Source organism: Lipophrys pholis, assembly GCF_963383615.2.
Source record: "Lipophrys pholis genome assembly, chromosome: 8".
In the NCBI taxonomy this organism is placed as follows: domain Eukaryota; kingdom Metazoa; phylum Chordata; class Actinopteri; order Blenniiformes; family Blenniidae; genus Lipophrys; species Lipophrys pholis.
Window position 1 is genome coordinate 30,238,965 of NC_137630.1, and position 5,882 is coordinate 30,244,846.

Genomic DNA, 5,882 nt, shown 5'->3' on the forward strand with positions numbered 1-5,882 from the left:
ACAAACTTAACTGGAGCCTCAAAACACGTTTAACATTTATTTTCAAAACATTTGGATTTATGAAGATAAATTGTGTTTCATGTTGCATTCATGAAGTTTCATTTACAATTCAGGATAATTTAAATGTCAAGTGCGTTATAAAATGTATATTATTACATTATTCTTCCTATTATTATTATTATTATTATTGTTAGTAGTAGTAGTAGTAGTAGTAGTTGTAATAATAATAAATATTTCATTACATTTTCAGCTGTTTATCTAATTTTAAAGGTTTCAAACTTTTTTTCAGCTTTTTCTAAGACATTTTAGCAGTTTTAACAGTTTTAACTCTTTTTAAAAAAGTTTTTTCCCCTCCCATTATTTTAGGTGATTTCTAAAGCTGTTTTAACAGTTTCTTTCCCCCTCATTTCTTGTGGTTTAGGTATTTTTATCCACTTTATCCATTTTAGTTGAGTCTCTTTAAAAGTCCTTTTTTACCTGATCACCATGAATCCTCTTTACTTGTACAAACATGATGATCAAACAAAAGCTACTGAACGTTTCTGTTTCTTATAAACAAATAAAAATACAAACCTAAATCAGCGTATTTACAAAGAAATAAAAAGATAAAAGAGTTTGAATGATATTCAAATTATTGTGATATTTATCAGCGACTAGTTATTATATTAGTGAATTAAAAGTTCTCAGTTGTACTTGAACAAGAGTCTGAATCCTTTATGGCCAAAATGTTTTGTGACTTTTCACCAAATAAAAAACCGTAACCCTAATGAGGAAAATACTGTTGATAAATCTGTACAGTTTTAATTAAACTAACTAAGCCTGTGTCTTACTTTAAAGGGGACATATCATGCTAAATCCACTTTTTTAGCCCTTAAATGCATTTTGGTGTATATTTAGAGTGTTTAGAAGTACAGAAAAGTTCAAAGTAGTCTCTTCAGGTGCTCCGTTGATATCTTTATATTCTGTTTTGGTCATATTTTGCGATCGGTTTCGATTTTTCTATTCTCTATTACGTTTTTTGAACAATGACGTCACAGTATTCTCAGCGGAACTGCCAAATTAGGACATCGACATTTCGAGCAATCCGCCATTTTTGTTTCTCGCTGCGATTTTGTAGTCCAACCGAAGTTACGAGAGGATAAGTCGAAATGTTCGGTTGTTGGATGTAGTAACCCACAAGCTTCGTTACACCGTCTCCCAGCATCAGAACCTTTTCCAAGTGCCTGGTTGAGTTTTATTTTTCACAGAAATGTACCCACATCTGTGGGTAAGGTCATTTTTGTGTGCGCGAAGCACTTTAAGGACGACTGCTTCAGCAACCTCCGCCAGTATAAAGAAGGATTTGCCGAAAGACTTGGTCTGATTGAGCGGTCAGTTCCTTCTATCTATGGAGACGACGAACAGAGCACTTCGGTAAGCTGTATATAACGCTAAAAAGTGTGATGATAAGACGTCCCTGTCATTGTTTTGTTAGCATTAGCAGTTGCACCGTCTTCATATGTTAGCGCTGTGTGCTCGTTTTAGATTAGAATGTAACTTCTGTGTTAAATAGTCGTTGTAATACAGGCAGTATTGTAGTAGTGGGCATGGATGGAGAAGTTAGTGTAAATATAGTAACACACCATTGCGTTACATCCATATGAAGACGTTGTTCTGTAGGTGCATCATCGTCATTTTCATCTCGCTCCGCCGGGTCCGACTCTGGCTCCAACATGTATGGCTGGATGGACAAATCTTCCGTTGTTGACATTTTGTAAATAATGTGTGAATATAAAGTTTCTGCGCCGCTAGATAATTGTATCTGTTCTATCAAACTACAAAGATGGCCGAACAGGGTGACGTTGAACCGAGTGTGACCTCTGCAACCTGGAGAGGAGGAGGGGTATGAAGTGTCTCATTTGCATTTGAAGAGACCGCCCCAAAACGAGTTGCTCTCAGAAGCGCATCAGAAAAGGGGTTGAAAAGGGGCCTGTGGAGCTCTAATAATGAGGAATTCAGACCCAAGCATTGCAGTTTCGCGTTGTATAGACCACAACTGTATGATTTATATGTAAAAAGGAAGGATTTAAAAGCATGATATGTCTCCTTTAAGTGTTATAAGAATATTTTTACCATTTTGCACTTTTTTTTTTTTCACATTTTCTAAACCAGGGGTGTCAAGCATAAAGCCTGTGGGACAAAACCGGCCCGCATGAGGCTCCAATCCCACAAAACCACCAAGGAAATGGTTGAAGGTTCATAGAAAACAGATTTAGTGGACAAAACAAAACACTGAGACCAAAGCTCAGATGAAAGCATGAAAGCTACGTCGATGATATAAAACTAACGTGAAAGCCATGCTGTCTGGGTGAGTTTGTGAAAAAAATACATAATAAAACAGCTATAGGGGAGGTTGTTTTGGACATTTTTCTGTATTTTTTTATCATTTTGTATAATTAAAATTGGCATCATGTTGAGATTTAAGTAATTTCCCCTAATAATTATTAGATTTTTGTGAAAATATCGACATTTTCATGATGTGTATTTTGCACCAACAACAAAGAAAACTGTAAAAGTTTCAATTTAAAAGTTTTTATTGGACTATTTCACCCACTGGAGATGAAATTGGACTGTTTGTGGCCCTTAAAGCAAAATGTGTTTGACAAACCTGATCAAGTTTTTAACCTTGAAGTTGAAATCTTTCAGCAGCTGTTTTACTTTTCTGGACATCCTTGTGGAACGTGGCGCACGATGAGGTTTGGCGTACGTCAGAGGAAGAAATCACTGATTTTACATGAATTTTTCTAAGTTTCTAGGGGGCGCTGTGGAGCCATTTTGCCCCGGCCATGTTTGAAACCAATGAATTATACATACATTTTCACGAGGCAGGATTTTTGTGTGAAGCGTCATCCTCCTACGTGACACCAAGGATCTTTCATGATCCTTTTCAAGTTTATTACATTGAAAAAGGCCAAAATGATGACATTACTGCTTGTTGAAAAAGTTTTCTTCGTGGAGCCCCCATAGATTGACGGAAGAGCCGCAGGTTGCAGACCCCTGACCTCAGTACTTTACACGATTACAATAATGTGAGTATTTGTATTTAGTTACTTCCAGCCCTAGAAGTTCAACTGAAAGCGACAGAGAACACGAGGACGGTCCAACAAAAACATGAGGCTGATAAGAAGCAAGAAAGAAATAATCTAAATCATCTCAGAAACTCAGATGTTTTGCCCCAGAAGCTAAATGTTGCTGATGTGTGAGTTTAGTTTTAAATCCTCTCTGTGGGGACTGACCACAGGGGGGCGCCACAGCACCAACCCCCGCAGTGTTTGTCCTTTCTGCACTGTAATAAAGCAAATTCTCTGACATTTCACTGTATTTTACATCATTAAATTTGACTTTATGTTGAGATTTTAGTCATTTTCAGTAGTGATTGTTTAGTTTTATCAAAGTTTGAACATTTTCCTCTGGAATACTCCACAACGCCACAACAACGAAAAGCTTGTAGGTTTAAATTCAAAGGTTATTATGTTACTATTTTACCGGTTATTCCCACTCAAGATTATATGGCTCCTGAAGTAAAAAAGTATTTTTGAAACTACAATGAAATATCCTCAAGGTTGGATAAACAAAAACAAGCTTCTTCAACCTATTATATTATTGGACGACTGTTCCTCAATTGTTGCATTATTACTGATTTATCACATTATGAGCTTTATCATAATGGAAAAGGACAAAATGATAACATTAGTGCTGCAACCTGCAGCTCTGGAGCCAAATGTGGCTGTTCAGCTCCTCTGTAGCGGCTCCATGAAGCTTTCAGAATACATAATGCAAATAAACATTTTGCTTTTATTTTAATTTTATTTGCATTCCAAACTGATTAAAAAAAAAAGTGATAATCTCGACGATAAAAACTGATCGAGAAGCTAAAACTTAAAAATGGTGAAAAAATTTTTTTTAATTGCAAATATAGTTTTATTAGGAAAATGTGAAAGAAAAAAATAGAACATTTTAAAAAAAATTATAGAAATAAGGCAAAAAAAAAAATTATGAAAAAGAAATAAAAGAAAAAAATCAAGGCAAAAGGAAAAAAAAGGATGAGATGGAAAAATATAGAAAAAGAAAAAAGGAAAAAAATAAAAGAAAAAATTTGAAAAATTTAGGAGAAAATGGGAAAAATAATATTGTAGTATAGCTAAAAAAGAGCTAAGAGGTTAAAAACAACTCTAAAGCTAAAAATGTAATAAAATATGTTTATTTATTTCTCTCCATGAACACAATCTCAGTTTTTGTAGTAAAGCAATGTTTAAATGCTTCTTTTCTTGATTTCAGATCATTAACATGACATGACAGACAAATTAGATTTGGTGAAAACGACTCTTTGTGATCATGAAGGCTGCAGATCTCTGCGTTAGTGGAGGTTCCAGGCCTCCATCTCAGTTCTTCTTCTAACTTCAGAATCTCTAACTCAGTTTAACTTCCTGATTTTAAGCGTTGAATGAGACACGAGGATTAAAGGAGCAGACGGACTCTGAGAGATGAAGCAGATTAATTGTTTACTGCTTATTAACTCCTGTTATTTGTGGGCGGGGCTCCTCTTCGTATCACATCCTGATGCCAGGTGAGAGCGTTGGATCGTCTCATCTTCACCGTTCACCGTCACTGAATCGGTGAGAAGAAAGAAAGAATCCAGGAAGAAACTGGGCAGGAGGCCTGAGGAACTTTTACTGTGAAAATAAATCAAAACAACAGGGCGGTCATGGAGAGTGTGTTTATGAGCCCTGGTGGACTCTAAAGGTGAGAGAAGAGGAAGTTGGAATCCCCGAGTGCGACCATTGACCTCCAGCGGCTCCCCGGACGCCACACCAGCAGCCCACTGCCCCCAGCATGGAGAGTTTAAGGTTAACTGAAGAGATCCTCCCCACTGGGAATAAAGTCTGATCCTTTCCCAGCCGTCGTTCCAGGAGGGCTGATCACACCGTGTATTTATATACATTCACTTGGAACAACGCTATGGGTATTTATAGGCTGTTTTTTCATACAGCCGATAATAATTTGTTCACAGTTTCTTATTCTAATTTTCAGTGCCAAGAATGACTGAAGCTGATGAAAAAATTAAAAAAAAAATTGTGAAGGCAGGCAGATACACACTTTTCTCATTAGAAAGTCACTTTAGATTAAATATTTGTTCTATATTCTTTAGATTTGCTTCTAACTACTACTACTACTTTATTCTTGTGTTCTTCTTATATTTTTGTGCGTCCCTCCTCACTTGTATAACAATTTTTTGTTAGATTTTCTGTATTCACTGAGGTGTAATGCCACCCTTGGCCACCGGGTGGTACTATAATCATTCACTAGGAGTTTACTTGTTGACGCGTCACTATGAGGATAAAGTGCAGAGACGTGGAGGAGCCAGTAGGAGGTGCTGGAGGCCCGTGAGAGAAGGAGCCTCTAGAACCGGAGGTTCGACATGTGAATGTGCAGAAGAGGCTGCTCAGGATTAGTTTACTGATTCAAATTGTTTTCATAATCCTCAACATTCTCACCGTGCTTCATAATCTATTGTCACTAGATGTTTTAACTTTAACTTTAACTGTACTGAACTCTTTTACTTCTCAAACCTGCTTCACTCATTTCAACCTTTCGGTTCCATTTAGATAAATGACGGGAGCCTTGAATTCACTTGTTATAACAAATGAAGGAGTTTTCACTCAGTGGACAGTTAAAGAAATTCACATTTACACTGAGAAAAGCTCAGCCTCCTCGCAGTACTCTGCTTTTTTTCTGTTTTTCTTTTCCTGAATGTTAAAAAGAATCACGCCACTATGCGGATTATAGTAATTTCCACAAAGATTAGAGTGTGGGAGGAGGAGTGGGGTGGTATATATATATCT